The sequence below is a fragment of the Lepidochelys olivacea genome (genome assembly GCF_965140295.1).
Source record: "Lepidochelys olivacea isolate rLepOli2 genome assembly, chromosome: 15".
Lineage (NCBI taxonomy): Eukaryota > Metazoa > Chordata > Testudines > Cheloniidae > Lepidochelys > Lepidochelys olivacea.
The window spans coordinates 20,862,366-20,880,847 of record NC_140425.1 but is presented as its reverse complement, the minus strand read 5'-3'; positions in this window follow the sequence as shown (position 1 = coordinate 20,880,847).

Sequence of the window (18,482 nt, the reverse complement as noted above, 5' to 3'; positions counted from 1 at the left end):
ATTAGTGTCATGCCTGTTAAGTTTCTGCCCTATGTAGAGGTAATTTCTTCAGCCACTACCCTTTTCTCTCCTATTCCACCTGTCCCCCGTGCTCTTATGGCTCTAAGAGACATACTTCAGCCCTTAACATAGTCAAAATTAAGTCATTTATGTTAGCGCCACCAGAAATATGAATGGGTGGCTTTTAGGATTAATGGAAGTTAGAGAACTGGTCAGTTCTCTATCAGTATCATGGTGTGTATATATATGTATATCAATTAATATAATGGCTCAGCTCCTCAGCTGGAGAAAATCTGCAAAATTCCATTGAAGTCAGTTCACACCAGCTAAGGAGCTGACTCAATGGCATCACCTCTTTTTAAACACTTTGAACACAGGCCTTAAGCACATTACAGAAAGCTCAGGTTTCTCATTTCGAAAGCTGTTGATCTCACAGGTACATTAGAAATGGGGCACATGGAAGTATTAGCTGTAACTACAGCTGTTGATATTTTCAGAGTCAGGAAGAGCATGCTGTGACAAGAACTAGCTGTTTCCTGATTTCTTACCTAGATTATTTTTGCTTAAATTGAGGGGGGATATCATTTGTATTGAAGGAAGATAATGCGAATGACCAACGGAGCTGACAGGTCACTGACTCATTGGAATTATTCCAAGATACTTCAGTAAACGAGTCTTACCCTTTATTTGTGCACTTAAAGTTGAAAACATGTCTGAGTGATTGCCTTGAATCAAGGCATTAGCTGGGAGGACAAGTGAACAAACAAAGCCAAAAAAAGAGCAGACTTAAAGCTAACATGGATTTGTTGTAGCAGTAAAAATGAGAGAGAAAACCATTTACCAAACAATTTATTGAAAAGCTACGGTACATCTCCTGCTACTTGCATAATGGAATGTGCTTTGAAAATGGGTTTCCAAATTTCTCATTTACTGTGTTATGAGCACATGTGAATTTAATATCATGGGTAAAATGGTTAATTAGACAAGGGAAAAATGTGCCTAGAGTTTGTAATATCTTGTGATCTGGTACATTTTCCTCTTGCTCTCATTCTGTGGTCCATACAAATGCTTGTGGCATCTCTGGATACAAAGGGAGAAGGGCCCAAATGCCTCTCCTTCTGACTCATCTGTGACAAAGTTCCTGCTCTACCTTGATGGGTCTTGCGCTTATTGGCGGATTTGCTCGCCTTGGAGCTTCATGGCAGCCCTCAGCTTGGCCGTTTTTCTGAACCCACAGTCCAGGTCGACTCCTCCTGTGTCTGACCAGGAGTTGGGAGGATTTGGGGGGAACCCGGGCCCGCCCTCTACTCCAGGTTCCAGCCCAGAGTCCTGTGGAATGCAGCTGTCTAGAGTGCCTCCTGGAACAGCTGTGTGACAGCTACAACTCCCTGGGCTACTTTCCCATGGCCTCCTCCCAACACCTTCTTTATCCTCACCATAGGACCTTCCTCCTGGTGTCTGATAATGCTTGTACTCCTCAGTCCTCCAACAGTCCACATTCTCACTCTCAGCTCCTAATGCCTCTTGCTCTCAGCTCCTCACACGCACACCACAAACTGAAGTGAGCTCCTTTTAAAACCCAGGTGCCCTGATTAGCCTGCCTTAATTGATTCTAGCAGCTTCTTGATTGGCTGCAGGTGTTCTAATCAGCCTGTCTTAATTGTCTCCAGAAGGTTCCTGATTGTTTTGGACCCTTCCCTGTTAAGGAGCCGGAATCGTTCTTCACTCGCTCCTGAGCTATTTGCTTTCCTTTCTTTCCTAAAGCCCCCCGGCCCGGATTTTTCACACTTTTCCTTTTGCTTAGTTTCCCCCCCCGCGTTTGGGCCGGACGCTTTGTTCTTTTGGTTTCGTTTTTTCCCGTTTTTTTGAGCTGCGTCAGTGTGCTGGCCGGTCGCCAGCACCCCCCCCCCCCCCGATGCCTGCTTTTGGATTTTGCTCCTTGCTTACTTGAAACCCCCGGAGGAGGGGGGGAGGACTGCCAACCTGCTGTCCGGAGAGGGGAGTGGACCCCCCCAGACCCAGCTGTTTTGTTTTTTGCCTGGACCTTTTCCGAGAGCCTTGGGACAGAGCCAACAGCTGTAGCAGACGCCAGAGGCCGGAGAACTCCCGGGCAGCTATGAATCATCGTGGAGAGAGGCCGTAAGACTGAGGGATTTCTTTTGAACTTCTACCCTCGGGGGGGGGAGTTGACTGCATTTCAGCTGCGCCTGCGGCGGCACAGGGGTGTAGCAGGGAGCTACCCCCAGATCCATCGGTGCCCCCAACCCCCCCCACCACTATTACAACTATCACGGCCCCCGCTGCTTCGTCCCTGCTGGCAATCTGCCATCTGCCTTCGGATCCAGCTGTTTGCTTTGGACTTTGCCTTTTGGCCCGGGCATAATAACCAACCAAGCGAGACTCTTTGGACACTTGTGGTGGGTTGTCCTCCCCCCACCCCACCCCCCGGATTGTTTACCCCATAGCCTACCCCTACTACCGGACCCCGATTTTTGCCCCCCCCCCTCCCAGTGTCTCCCTGTCTCTCCCTGCTCACAATGGCAGAGAAGGAGGGACGCAAGGCCCCTCCACCGAAATTGGTTGCCCCTTCCCCATCTACCCTCCTGCCCACCCCTCGAGATTTCCCCACCGCCTCCATTGTTAGAACCCCTGCCACCGCCCCCGCTGGGGCTTCGGCAGTGGGAGGCACCGGGGCGATTACTACTGCTGCTCTGGTTCCTGCCCCACTAGATTCTAGGAACCCCCCCCCAGTTAGACGGAAAAATCGAAGCGGGCCAAAAGGGAAGGGCCCCGCTAATGCCGCGGGACCCTCCGTGGCAGAGGTCGCCCCCACCACAGTGGCCTCGTCATCGATCGCGGCACTCCTCCCGGCTGTTCCCTCCACCAGCTCTGCGACCATCCCTCCCCCGGCCCCCAGGACGTATGCCCGGGTGGCGACAGGCCCCCCCTCACCTGCCGCCTCCTCATCTCGCCCTCCCGCTGCCTCCGCTGCCATTACTAGTAGTCGGGGCCCCCTTCCCGCCCTGACCAGGAAGCACGGTGTCCGTTGCCTCCTAGTACCCGCCTCGCCCCACGTGGAGGCATACGTGCAGGCGTTGGCGAAAGTGGTAGGACCCATGGCCATTGTGGCGGCCTCCAAGATGTATGGGAAGGTCGTTCTTTTTCTGGCCTCGGAGACTGCCGCCCAGGAGGCGGTGGAGAAGGGCCTAGTGGTGGGGGGGGTGTTTCTCCCCCTAGAACCGCTAGAAGATCTGGGCGTTCGCTTCGTCCTCACCTCCGTTCCTCCCTTTTTACCTAATGTTGCCCTGTTACCTGCTCTTTCTGCCCTGGGGAAGCTTGTTTCTGTTATTAGCCCTCTCCCGTTAGGCTGCAAGGACCCCGCCCTCCGTCACGTCCTATCGTTCCGCCGGCAAGTGCAGATTTTACTGCCGGCGGGGGTGCGTGACGGAGAGGCGCTCGAGGGGTCCTTCCTAGTTCCCTACCAGGGAGCCCGCTATAGGGTCTTTTATTCCACCGGAGAGGCCCGGTGCTACCTCTGCCGCTCGGCAGGGCATGTCCGCAGGGACTGCCCTTTGGCCCGGGGGAGAGGGGCACCTGAGACCCCCGAGACCCGGCGGGATATCGGCCCTGTTGTTGCCGACACCCCTGGCCACCCGGCACCCGACACCACCCCCCCTCCCACCCGATCCACCGCTGCCCCCGTCCGGGCCCAAGAGGCACCCCTCCAACAATGCCCGGGCGACCACGGGAGTCCCACTCTTGCCGCAACCACCTCGGCAGAGCCTATGGAGGGGGGTGTGGCAAAGCTTTTACCGGGTGCAGGAGAGGGCTCGCCCCAAGGAGAACCCCCCGCCCCTAATGCTGCCTTACCGCTACCCCCCCAAACCCCTGAACCTCTGCCTCCGCGCCCCGCTCCGTCCCCTGCTACTCAACCCCCGGACGACGCCATGGAGGGCTGGACTGTAGTCCAGGGGAAGCGAGGCAAGCGGAGGGCTCGAGCTCCGCTGCATTCATCTGACGCGGAAGCCCCCCGGAAGACCAGGAAGGGAGGTACCGACCCTGAGCCTCCCGTCTCGGCCACGAGTGAGATCCATTCGCTGGTGTCGGGAGGTGAAGATAGACCAGCATTGGAGGGTGGAATCCCCCCTCCGCGGGGGACCCTCCCCTCCGAAGCCCCGGGGGAAGCCCCTTCTAACCAGATACCACCTGAACTCCCAACGAACCCCGATGTGACCGCCGAGGCGGGCCCTAGCGGAGAGGCCCCTGGGGTGGTGGGAGTTGGCCTCTCCTCTGTGTACGCGGAGATTGAAGCCCTTGATTTGACCCCGGTCACCCAGGGAGGGGATGATTTACTGCCGGCCGGCCTCGATTTGGGCAATTTCACCCCAGGCCCCCTCTCCCCATGCCCTTTCCCCCTGACTGCCTTTCCGGGTGAGCACCCCACGGAAAGTGGTTTACCGCCTGGGGCCATGGCTGCCACGACCACCCCGGAGCCAGTACCTAGCATTCCTCGGAGCCCCCTCCCTTGCCCCTTCACCCCCGACCCTGCTCGGGAGGCGCCTTCTTTTCGCTGTGCGCCTCCTGAAGCCCAGGGCCTTACCTCTGCCCCTGCCCCCACCCCTATTCCGGTTCAGTTTCCCTCCTCCTGCAAGGCTACCGCCGCCCCTGGGGTTATTTCTTTTCCGCCTTTTGCAGATTCCCCCCAGGGAGCAGTCTTTATGTTTTCTAGTTGCGACTCCCCAGGAGTTGCACCTTTCCCCCTGCCATCCCCGTCCGCCCCAAGGCACGAGATGGAGTTAATAACCCCAGCCTGTCAGACACCCCGTCGGCGGTCCGCACCCTGCCTACCCGCCTTAGCGGACCACGAAGCTGCATCAAAAGCCCCACCAGGGACTGCTCTGGGAGTTGTAACCCTACCCCCCCATGAGCTGCAGCATGCATTACGGGAGTTCTTGAAACAATGCCGTGGTGCCCGCGATAGGGCACAGCTGGCTCTCCAGCAATGGGGGGACTTTGATCGACTCCTTCGGGCCGCGAGAGCCCTTATGAGGGAGGGTAGAGGGCAAGGGAAGGGCGGTGCCGCGGCCTACGAGCGGGCCCGCAGCTTCCGGAAAGAGTTACTTACTCACGGGATGGGACACGGGTTGCTACGCGACCCGCCGGGGGCCATGAGTACCCCCACCCCTGAGAACTCCCCACCCCCCCAGCCCTCCGCATGACACCTCTCATCATTGTAACCCTGAACACCAGGGGCTGTAGGATGGCTCTCCGCAGGTCCCAGGTGCTCTCCTACCTTCGGGAGGGGAGGTACTCTGTGGTTTTCCTGCAGGAGACCCACACGGACCCAACCGCCGAGGATAGGTGGCGGCTGGAATGGGGGGACGGGGTATACTTTAGCCACTGCACGGCTTGGCAAGCTGGGGTGGCGACCCTGTTCTCCCCCACCCTGCGGCCCGAGGTGCTCGGAGTCACTGAGGCCGTGCCGGGCCACTTGTTGCACCTCCGAGTTCGTTTGGAGGGGCTCGTGGTCAATTTTGTTAATATCTATGCCCCGCAAGTGAGCTCACAGCGGCCGCAATTTTACCAGCAGGTGTCCGAATTTCTCGACACCCTGGATTCACACGAGTGCCTGATCCTGGGAGGGGACTTTAACACCACCCTCGAGGAACGGGACCGCTCGGGGGCCGAGCCGAGCCCGGCCGCCGCGACCATTCTTCGAGCCATAGTCGACTATCACTCCCTAGTGGACGTCTGGCGTGACCATCACCCAGATGATACTTCCACGTTTACCTTCGTTCGGGTGGAGGCCCGTCGGTCGCACCGCTCTCGGTTAGACCGTATTTATCTATCCCGTCTCCATCTTTCACAGGCCCACTCCTCCACCATTCGGCCGGCCCCTTTTTCCGACCATCATTTGGTTGCCGTCACGGTCTCCCTCCGTGCAGAGGGACCGGGGCCGGCTTACTGGCACTTTAATAACAGCCTGTTGGAGGACGAGAGCTTTGTGATGTCCTTCCGGGAGTTTTGGCTGGCCTGGCGAGAGCAGTGGCGTGCCTTTCCCTCGGTGCGGCGATGGTGGGATTTAGGGAAGGTGCGCGCCAAGCTCTTTTGCCGCAACTACACTCGGGGCACCAGCCGACGGAGAAATGCGGCGATAGAGCAGTTGGAACGGGAGGTCTTAGAGCTGGAGAGGCGCCTGGCCGCCAGCCCTGAGGACCCGTCCCTCTGCGGAGCGTGCCGGGAGAAGCGGGAGGAACTTCGAGCCCTCGAGGACCACCGGGCCCGAGGTGCCTTTGTCCGGTCCCGCATCCGCCTCCTTCAGGAGATGGATCGCGGCTCCCGCTTCTTCTACGCCCTGGAGAAAACGAGGGGGGCCAAAAAACACGTCACCTGCCTTCTAGCGGAAGACGGCACCCCCCTCACGGATCCGGAGGAGATGTGTGGGAGGGCCCGTGACTTCTACGCAAACCTTTTCTCCCCGGATCCAACCGATCCTGGCGCTTGCGGGGTGCTCTGGGAGGAACTCCCCACGGTCAGCGTGGGCGACCGAGACCGGCTAGAGCTGCCTCTCACCCTGGCCGAGTTCTCGGAAGCCCTCCGTCGCATGCCCACCAATAAATCTCCGGGCATGGACGGGCTGACCGTGGAGTTTTACCGCGCGTTCTGGGACATCCTTGGCCCAGACCTAGTCACTGTCTGGGCTGAGTCCTTGCAGGGCGGGGTCCTCCCTCTCTCGTGCAGACGAGCGGTGCTCGCCTTGCTGCCGAAGAAGGGGGACCTCCGCGACTTACGAAACTGGCGTCCCCTCTCACTCCTTAGCACAGATTATAAAATCGTAGCGAAAGCAATCTCGCTGCGGCTAGGGTCCGTGATGGCGGACGTGATTCACCCAGACCAGACCTATACTGTCCCGGGTCGCAGCATTTTTGACAACCTCTTTTTAGTCCGAGACCTTTTGGAACTCGGGCGGAGAGACGGTCTGTCGTTCGCCCTCCTGTCTCTCGATCAAGAGAAGGCGTTCGATAGGGTAGATCATGGGTACCTCCTGAGCACCCTGCGAGCGTTTGGATTCGGACCTCAGTTTGTGAGTTTTCTCCGGGTGCTGTACGCCTCCGCAGAGTGTCTGGTTAGGCTCAACTGGACCCTGACCGAACCGGTCAGCTTCGGGCGAGGGGTGCGGCAGGGGTGTCCCCTCTCAGGCCAGCTGTACGCTCTGGCGATCGAGCCTTTCCTCTGTCTCCTCCGCAGGAGGTTGACGGGGTTGGTGCTGCGGGAGCCGGAACTGCGGCTGGTCCTGTCGGCGTACGCCGATGACGTCCTCCTCGTGGTCCAGGACCCGGGCGACTTGGCGCGAGTGGAGGCATGCCAAGCCATCTTTTCGGCAGCCTCCTCCGCCCGAGTCAACTGGGTCAAGAGCTCTGGCTTGGCGGTGGGGGGCTGGCGGCAGGTAAGCCCCCTCCCACCCGCGCTTCAGACCATCCGGTGGAGTGCCGGCCCTTTGCTCTATCTCGGCGTTTACCTTTCTGCCACGCACCCTTCTCCGCCGGAGAACTGGCAAAATTTGGAAGGCGGCGTGATTGAGCGGATCAGGAAATGGACGAGGCTACTCCGATGTCTCTCCCTTCGGGGGAGAGCACTGGTGCTTAACCAACTAGTCCTGTCCACGCTCTGGTACCGGCTCAACACCCTAGCCCCGGCCCCGGGTTTCCTGTCCCACCTCCGGAGATTGATTCTGGAGTTCTTTTGGTCAGGATTGCACTGGGCCCCTGTTGGAGTTCTCCACTTGCCCCTGAAGGAAGGAGGGCAGGGCCTGAAGTGTCTGTACACTCAGGTCCGCGTTTTCCGCCTCCAGGCCCTGCAGAGGCTCCTTTATAGTGTAGGTAGTTCGCCGTGGAGCATATTGGCGCATGCCTTTTTACGCCGCTTCCATGGGCTCCGCTATGACCGACAGCTCTTTTATCTTTGTCCGAGAGGTTTTCCGCGAGACCTCTCCGGGCTGCCGGATTTCTACCAGGACCTCCTCCGGGCCTGGAAACTGTTTTCAACGACCAGGTCCGTGGCGGCCATCGTGGGGGCAGATCTCCTCACGGAGCCCCTGCTACACAACCCCCAACTTTGTGTGCAGGCGGCGGAGTCCCGCACGGTGCGCCAGAGGTTGGTCCTGGCGGGAGTTACGAGGGTCGGGGACCTCCTGGACTACGACCGGGGGGACTGGCTGGATCCCCTGACGCTCGCTCGACGAATGGGGCTCTCCAGCCTTCGCACCCCCCGGCGCGTGCTTCAGGAGGTGGAGGCCACCCTGACCCCCGCCGCTCGGGCTTATGTTAGCCGAGCCTTGTGCGAGGGCGCGCCCCGCCCATCCCTTACCCCAGGCCCGCCGGACCTTTCCATCGGGCCCCTACTCTGTCGATCCCAACACACCCCTCATCCTTTCACTGCGAGCCGGCTGCATGAACTGCAACCGGTCGGTTTTCAAGTTGCATCACGGAAATATCTATATACACTCACGCTCCATACCCTTCATGCCCGCACCCTGGTGTCCCGCCCCGATACAAAGTGGCGAGATCTCTTACCACCTTTGGAGGGTGAGCAACCTCGGTGGGCCAGCCTGTACTCCACCTTGGTCCCGAGGCCCGTCGGGGACATCAGTTGGCGGCTCCTTCACGGGGCTGTGAGCACGGGCGTGTTTTTGACACGTTTTACCTCCCTTCCGGAGACTTGCCCTTTTTGCAACGTGAGGGAAACCCTGGCGCACGTCTATTTAGAGTGTGCCAGATTGCAGCCTCTTTTTCGGCTCCTCACAAATATTCTTTTGCGCTTTTGGCTTCATTTTTCTCCCCACCTCTTTATCTATACACTCCCCATCCGTGGCCCCACCAAGTCGCGGGATCTCCTGGTTAGCCTCCTCCTAGCCTTGGCTAAAACAGCCATTTATAAGACCAGAGAGCGGAGGTTGGCTCATGAGGCGTCCTGCGATTGTGAGGCCGTTTTCCGACTCTCAGTACATTCACGTATCCGGGCGGAGTTCCTCTGGGCAGCGTCCACCGACTCCCTTGACACCTTCGAGGAGCGGTGGGCGCTGTCCGGGGTTCTCTGCTCGGTGACCCCGTCCGGTTCCCTCCGTCTGACCCTCTGATTGAGGGAAAGAGCGAGAGCCGCCAGTCACAGCCGTTAGTTGCTGTGAATACCATCATTACTGTCTTCTAGGAGGGGTCCTATAATACATGGGTGTACCCCCCTCCCTCCCAACCACCCACCCCGCAGCCGTGCCCATCTTGTCGGGCACTCTCAGGAGAGGGAGGGTCGGTGACCCTGGGCGCGGCACTAGGTAACTCGAGAGGGTGGAAGACCACGAGTGTCGAGGAAGCCCCCCCGCTCTAGGCCACCAGGTAACTCAGGAGGGTGGAAGACCACGAGTGTCGAGGAAGCCCCCCCGCTCTGGGCCTGGGCTAACCTGAACACCTCTCCCTCCTGAAAGCTGTTGTGTTATACCTTTTGATTGCGTTGTTTTGTTGCTAAGTTTTTTTTTTTTATCCCTTTGTATTCTTTGTAATTGTTACAAATAAATTTCCTTTCTGTTTCAAAAAAAAAAAAAAAAAAAAAAAAACCTTCCCTGTTACCTTACCCAGGGAAAAGGGACCTACTTAGCCTGGGGCTAATATATCTGCCTTCTATTACTCTCCTGTAGCCATCTGGCCCGACCCTGTCACACATCATATAGGTGCTTTCTAGCCCCTGGAAAGTAGCTTAGTGCACTGCTTGGAAGTCAAATTAGTGAGGGATGAGCCTGAAAAGATTAGGAATTAGCATTTAGACTCACAACTTCCGATCTAAGCTTCTTGAGTCCACAAAACTTGGTTTCACTTTTCAAGAGACCAGGTTTCTTGTGAGACATGCAGAAGGTCCTGAATCTGGCTGGGATGGAAATACTGTGAGAACAGCCTTCCCCCCACAGTATCTCAGTCCTGGCCTTAACCCAAAGGTTCACACAACTGAAAAATAGGATGGTTAGATCTTGTTTTACCCAAAGCAGTAGGCTCAATCCTAGTCCAGGATGGAAGCAGCCCTTTGACTGGTATTTTGGTCCCCCTTTTCTTGTTTTGCAAATTTATGAGATCTTCAGGGGTGGGGGGGTTGTTTAATGGAGATGCATATGCTGATGAAGGGACCCTCAAAGTGCAGATTTTACCCTCCAGTGTGTGTGTGTGTGTGTGTGTGTGTGTGTGTGTGTGTGTGTGGGAAATCAAACTGCCTTTGCCCATTGGAATTCCCTAGGATCTGGGCATCCAGCCCCCACTGCTTCTTCTGCAAGGGGGAAAGCCTTTGTCATGGGAGAACATGACCTGACCCAGCAGGAATCTTCCACGGGTGACAATATAAACGTACGCGATAGCAAAGGGTAACCAATCACAAGGGTTTAACTACTGTGATTAGCTCTCAGGCGCCTTAGTCTAGGGCTTGGCTCTGCGTTCACGAATTGGGATAGACCCAGGGTGGACCGATGCGAATACTCTGGCACTGCATGCAGGCACTCAGAGGGACCTTACACCGTAAACGCAGAGTCTCTTTATTTTAAATGCATGTGCCATCAGTGCTAGTTGCTCGGCTCACATGCTAGCCTCCGCTGCCAAGCCAGATCTACTTGGCTTTGATGCTGGCTTGGCTATGCCTTCAAATAGCTCTTGCTGTATGAGATTCAGGCCTTATGAAACAGGAGCTCTTGCCTGATTTCCCACGAGGTGGCTCAAAGCCCTAACAACAGGGCTGTGATGAACAACATTGAGTAGAACAACATTGTACCCGTTGGTGGCCAATGATGGTTTAAGAAGCCCTTCAGTCTCTACTTACTGCATTAGGGACTTACTGAGAGGAAACAAGGTTTGAATGGTGTGTGACTCAGTCCTGATTGGCCTTAACAGTATACGAGACTTTGGCTTTGTTTTTAAATGTCTTTGGGACGTGAATTTTATCACTTGTGAAAAAAAGGTCACAGTTTGACAGCAGTGTACAGAGCGAGGCTTAGTGCTGGCAGCTGCTGTACGAGTATCTCCCTGCAGCTCTGCTCACACACACACTGTGGCTATGGGGGTGTGTCGCATCAACACCTGCTCTAATACTCTAGGCAGGAGCCTCTGCTGAGCAAAGGCTGGCAGTCGAGCCAAGTAGTGTGCTGGCTTTGTGGTCTCCCACCACAGCTGTATTGTTCTACGAGACCAAACAAAGCGTGGCAGGACAGCGAGAGGCTTGTGAGAGCAGCACACACTTGGAAGAGGAGAAGTAGGACGAGAATTATTTTCCAAAAGTCAAACTAATGGTCCTCCCTCTTGGGCGGGGAGTAGCTCTCGGATCACTGGGTGTGTAATCTGCACGGTTTCAACTACATTCCAAACATAGATTTAGACACGGGGGAGTATCTCAGCTTTCACCGGAGCTGGACAGAGCCAATCGAGTTCACCCCCACTGGACATAATGACCACAGGCCTCAGCCCTTTCATGTGTCCCTTTGCTTCAATTTATCAACCACAGGGAACAAATCCTGCTATAGGCTGGGTGTGTGATTTCTCCTAAAGATGGGTAAGAAAGAAAATTATTTCTCTTTTTAACTCCTTGAGAGCAGCTCCTGTACCATATAGATCAGGGCCTTGCAAGTCCTGAGATAAAGACAGAACAGTTTGAATGCTCATTCAACCTTTGCAAGGCCTGCAGCTGAGCTGGTTATTCTCCCAGGACATGCAATGGTTCTTCTTTCTCCCTTATCACAGGAGTGTGCAACCTTGTTCCCATTTACTTCAATTCAAATTTCTGCTTAACCGAAGAGACAGCGTGGGCTAGTGAACAGTGTATTGGCCTACGAGCCCAAAGAGCTGGGTTCTCTTCCTAGCCCTGTCACCAGACCTGTTCTGTGTCACTTCCCCTCTCTACATGCAATGTGGAGCTACGTTGCCCTTCTCTGTTTGGGCCATAAACTACTTGGGGGAGGGATCTACATGAGAATGGAATCCTAGGCTGGCTGCAACATCAGAAGAAGCGTGTGGCCAAGGTAAACCATGCTAGACATCTGCCTAACAGGAGCATCAGAGGACAGAGAGTCACACTGAGCCTGATCCACAGTGGTATTTAGGCTCCTAACTAACTTCCCTTGAAAGGATCTGAGCCATTATTCTTCTGAGCATAAGGGGACTTGTTCATTGGCATTCAAAGGTGAAATCCTGGGCCTACTGAAGTTAATGGGAGTTTTGCCATTGACTTCAATGGAACTAGGATTTCATCCCAAGTCTCTGGCAAAACTTAACACAACTTTATTTAGCATCTCAAAGCAACTTTGCGGCATCATATTCTGGGATTTATACAGACTTGGAAGCTAAAAAATAATTAGCATTGAGTTACTGATTCATCAAAATGAATTATGGTGTGAAAAAATGAAGTAATTATACAGATGCTAATATAAAGCATGTGTGAGGCTTCAAACATGATGCCATAGTAATATTACAGCTTAAGACATACAGTACTCATTACAGCTTTAATAGAATAAATCGTAGCGGTACCGAGCGCAGTATCCTTTATTTGTACATAGCATCTATCAAATGCAGGAGAACGAAATCAGTGCACAAAGGAGATTGTTAGCCAGTGGAACTCCCCTCATAGAGAACAGGCCATGCAGGATTTAAGGCCCTAATAACTGTTTAAACTACTGCTGAACCCACAGCTGGCACTGCCTGTTTATCACCATTCAGGGCATGTCTTCACTAGCAACGTTAAAGCGCTGCCCCGGCAGATCCAGCGCTGAGAGAGAGAGCTCTCCCAGCACTGTAAAAAAACCACCCCCACAAGGGGAGTAGCTCCCAGCGCTGGTGCACTGTCTACACTGCCACTTCACAGCACTGAAGCTTGCAGCGCTCGGGGGGGAAGAGGGTGTTTTTTCACATCCCTGAGTGAGAAAGTTGCAGCGCTGTAAAGTGGCAGTGTAGACAAGGCCTCAGAAATACTACCCCAGAAAGAGTACTTCCATGCAGACATATCACTCAACCGGGACAATTTCTCTCTAGTTGTAACCTGTGAATAGTCCCATTGGGGACTTTGGTTTGGCCTACAATACATGTAGTTATTTCAGTATTTGAGAGGAACCAGCAGGAAGAACCCAGATGTGAGCGGCTTTTCATCCCCGGCCAAAGCGGAACAGTCAGAATCCACTCAAAACGTATGGCTTTTGAAGCTCAAAACTCTGGAGCTTCCAGTTCCATTTAGCTCTCAAAATGCTGGAATCTGGGGGGGCTGCATTTCCCCCCTCCATTTTATGTTTTCCTTGTCAGACTAGAAACAGGGCAAGAACCACTTGCAAAGAACCACCACTGCTGTTTGCATAGCATAGGATTCCACTAGCTGGAAAAACTATTTTACACTAAGTCTTCCTGGAAAAAGAGTGGTTTAAATTAAGGAAGAAGAAAAAAAAGCTTTTTTTGCAAAACTGAAAAAAAGTTTAATGAAACCCAGCGAAGGGGTGGGGGAGAGTTTCAAGAAACTCCAAAGCACTAACAACCCTTAATGCAATAAATCTAAGTTGTATATTAAAACACATGCTCCCTTAGAACACAGAGAAGGCCAAATATCATGAATATTTAAATTACCAACTTTTTTTTGTATGCAATGGAATTTAAAATAAAAATTATTCTATACTAACCAGTATTTGATCTCCATACTCTAAATCCCAATAAATGTGGCTCACAAATAAAGAAATCTATACCATATTTACGCCAAAGCCATCATGGGGTCAGTACAGCTGGCTGCTTTACGAGGAGAGAAAAGGTTGATGGCCATCACTAATAGCATTTTGAGAGTAATGTTTGCACAAACCATAACAATAGCAATAACGTCTATTGTCTCTAGGCTTCAGAGCAACTAATGAGCTCATTTATAGCCCTGATGGAAGTAATTAAATCTGAAAAATCAAAGCACAACATTCTTGTTTAGTGCTCTTTGAAACCAATATTCTAATGGAATGCTATCAACAGCTAATTGAAGCACTAATCTTGCCCAGGGTTGGGCCCCTTGCCCAGATGGCTAATATATCATTTTCTTGTCTGGCAAGCAACATATTGCACTGACTGGATAGAGCCTAGATTAGATATATCTGTGTGATACAAAGGAAGCGTAATAACCTTATCAATCAATATTTTGATAGCATAGGCATTAACTGTCAATCATACTGCAAAATGTTTTGCTGAGGTACAAGGACATGTCCCTATCTTTATAAAATGATAAATCTACTGCCATGTGCAAATAAAGGCTCCTACCAACTGGATATAAATGGTGATACAGTAACATTAGTAAGACAGATGCCCACTGACTGCAAGAACAAAAACTGGAAGGCTAAACAGTTTGCTTTTCCTTACCTAGTTAAATCACTTTATGCATAAAGGTCACAATTCTGCAGGAAAATTTCCTTGTAGGAGGATTTCACATATTGTGTGCTCTGTCAGTGGGAGGAGTGTAATTATATGGAAGATTCATTTGACAGGGATTTATGATCAATTTCACAGATAGGAGGATTCCACCTTATTAAAGTTGATTATAAGGGGGTTTCATTATTCTCAGTATTTGGGAAAGCAATCTTCTGTTATCCAAACCTGGAAGTTAAAAGTGTTACCAAATTTTACATACCAGCAACATGTCTAATTGGATTTTAAACTGACAGATTGAATTTTAAATGGATTTTTCTGGCATCTTGTTTATTCTTTTTAGCTAAATACGAGGGAGGATACTGGCATCCATAGTCTCTTAGCAACTTTGGTCTCCAGAGTTTATCTGCTGTTACCCTTTTCCCACCTTGTGTGCTCAGATATTTTCATCCAATCTTATGCAGACTCATTGTGCCAGATCCTGAGCTGGTGTAAATCAACCCAACTCTGTTGATATCGGTGGAGCTGTGCTGATTTGCACCAGCTGCAGATCTCTTTCTGACCCTCAAGATGTCCTTGGCAAGCACATGGAAGCAGGAAGGCAACAAAGTAGGACTCCTGGAAGAACAGACTTAGAGCATCCTATGATCTATATCCGTGCTCCCTGAAAATGCGGTTTGAATTTCACCGTTGGACCATGAATTAAGCAATGCTTGCAGCACATGTTGCCTCTTGTCAAACACTGCCCCAATCATGGAGTCTGTGGACAGCATAAAAGCCGATGTGGGGTGGTTTGTTTGTTTTTACTCATGCAAGCAACTGTGCAGTGCTCCTATCTATGCAAGCATCTAGAGGGTATAAATACACTCATGAATTACCTGTTCAGCTGCTATCTAGACCTGTAGGGGCTGGTTAGATTATGCATGCTGTCTCAGTCGTCCTACGGGAGTTCTATAAGGTTCAGCGCAGCTTGGTGAGAAACCAGAAAGGATAGTTTAAAAAAATCCAATTGAAATTCTCTCGAAAGGCAGAAACTCAGCCTTCCATTGCCTATGAGACAGACACTAGCTTCTCTCCAGCTGGGCATGTGCAGCCTCTTTATCAGCATCTTTTTAGTCAGCATTTTTCCGCTTAACGGAAACAAGAGGTATACATCATTCAGCGATACTGAATGGCTATGGCAATGAACAACAAACCCAGAGGAACACGTGGGGCAACAGGGGAAAGCTTGCAAATGTCCAGCTTGCCATCAATAAGCCCCATTATTGCTCCTATCCCCTGGAAGGACACCGCATCCAATGAGATACAAGGCAGGATTCACTTTTCCAGGTGGCAGCACTTATCTCTACTGCATATTCTCCACCTTCTCAGGTGCAGACCTTCCATTCACATCACAGTAAGAGAGCCACGTATGCAAAGAGTGTGTGTGCTGCAATGCAGACCTGAGCTGGAAGGTCATGGCAGAAGTATGCCAGAAAAGAACGTGTCCATAGTACAATATCTTCACATGGAGTAAAACAGAGTGCCATGTTGCAGGCTTAGTAGTCACGGATGTGATCTCCCTTCTGGAAGGGACCTATTAAAATTGTATTATTTATTAGTTATTACATTAACCTACAGTACTCATCAGCAGGTTGACCACATCATTCTATAGGGTGGTTCTAACATTTTTTGGAAAGAATCCATTAAATTCTATAGATTTTAAGAGCAATTTCAAAAGAACCTGATTGCTTTGGTCCATATTAAATCAGGTGGGAATTTTTTTCCCCATAAATTCCTAGAAAATGTCACAAATCCCATCACCAGTTGTCAATAAATTTGCTTTTAACAGTAATGAATGTCTCCATTTCCAGTTTACCCTTAAGAATATTTTATCAACATGCCTTTGTGTTATTTTCCTGTTACCACCCCAACTAAGTTTTTATCTGGTGCAATCATTTAATTCAAACATAGAAAAGAAATCATACTTGCTGATAATTACCTGCAACAAACAAACAAGTAACAATTAGAGGAAGCAAACCCAAGTGGGGGTGGGGAAGAGAAATAGATCATGCCTTATATTTTGGCTTTACGGAATTCAGGTTTTGGGGGGTTTTTTTAATCATTTTGATGGATAATATTAATGTTTAGTTGTAAGCATTTTTTTTTAAGATTTCTGTTGATTTAAATTCTCACAGTTGCGGGAAATTATGGTGGGGGGGTCATTATTTAATGACACTAGATGCTGAGATTGAAAAAGTTAAAGCTTTATAACTGGTAAAAACCACAAACTGTCAACATCACATGTCAGAATCTACAAAGTAAATAGCCTTAGATCAAACTCTAATCATTTCTCAAGCAGCATTTTTCTGATTTGTCCCATCTGTAAATTTCTGTTATCAACGGAAATATTTTTCATCCTCTAGCGTGCGTACAGTGAAATAAAAGTTCATCAACACTTACGGATAAAAACCTAATCCTTCCAAGCCTATATTTATATTCTATCCAATGGGCTGTGCCGCCCAATGGTGTGTTAGCAATTACAGCGTTAGAACCCAGGATATGGGGGAAGGCTGGGAAGACATGTTAATGTGATAGCTATGTTAAGTGCCTTAGAGGTGTTTGGCTGTTAAGAATAATGAAATTGACCTTGTCAAAGTCCATCATTATTGATAATAGCAAAGTTCAACAGCATTATTATAGGATTTCACAACTGTTAACCTTTATTGCTGGATGGCTAATTGTGACCCTCTGTGTCTCCTTCATGCCTAATTAGGTTTCATTGTAAAGAGATAAAAGACTGTTTGTAGCAGAAGGCCATCTTTTTCTGCAGCTGAGTGAATTCATGAAAGAATGAGATTGTTGAGAGAGAGAAGACAGGAAAAGGCAGGAGGCATTAATAGACTTTAGAATAAAATCCTGACAGATTCAAATTGATTCTGCTGCCCGAGAAAATTGAGTGCAGAGGGAATTAGATTTATGCACTGTTAAATGTAACTGCCTAGCAGTATCCATACAGAAAGCTGTTAAAATGGTAATCTTTAGAGATGTACGAAAATTGTGTGTGAACAGACCAATGAACCATCACTGGGAGCATGCTTCTTATATCTGAATAATACAAGACAGTATTATTATTATTAATAATAATGTATTACAAACACTATGCATTATGTATGTAATTTAATCACAACATCTAAATGTATAAACAACAGCCAAGGCTCTTGATAACTTTTTTCGTGCATGTGGTTATACATTAACTTTTTCTCTTTTGGATCCTAAAGGAAATGAAGAATGTTGTTGGCAATACTGTTTAGCTTGTTAACAGCATGTGTTGACTAGTACTTGTCTGAATTGGCATGCAAGAGACTGAGGCTGGATTTCTGTTCTTCCTGGGATCTTCAGGAACTGGGACGCTTTGGAGGCAGTGCACCTAGGCTGCGCAAGGAGGAATTCCTGAGCAGGGACCCCACGTGGAGCAACAATGGCAGGTTCTCAAAGGAGTCCAGTTCATTCGATGTCAGCCAGAACGTACGGTATACACAGGCAGAGTGCTAGAGGGACAGATGACCCCCAGGTTTCCAGCAGGAACACAGAAGATTCCCTTTCCCCAGAATCCATTTTTTCCAAGTATCAATACCTAGACATTATCCCTTAGGATGGTGAATTTCCAGTTAGAGGGTTTGCTCCAAAGCTCACTTAAAGTCAACTAGAGTCTTTGCATGGACTTCAATGGGCTTCAGGTCAGGTCTATAGTTAATGATTCCAAAAGCCCAGATCCCTTCCAGTGTGAGAGAGACTCAAACCAGCCTACCCCAGCCCTTCACCTCCCATATTAGTGATGTTTGGATTCAGATTCTTATTCAGAGCTGTAAGTTTTCTGGTCTCCAGCTCCTCTCTCGCTCCACAGCGGAGTGACACACTGTTACAGTGAATGTGTAAGTCCTCTGAGCACTCACTTGACGAGGTTATTTGGATCAGCTGCTGTACGAGATCAGGGCTCTTTTTTAACTCTAATGGCTGGAACTTTTATATTGCACTTCCCACGGTATCAGTGCTCCAACGATGACAAGAGGCAGATTTTGCCTTGGTTCTCACCCCATTCCACTT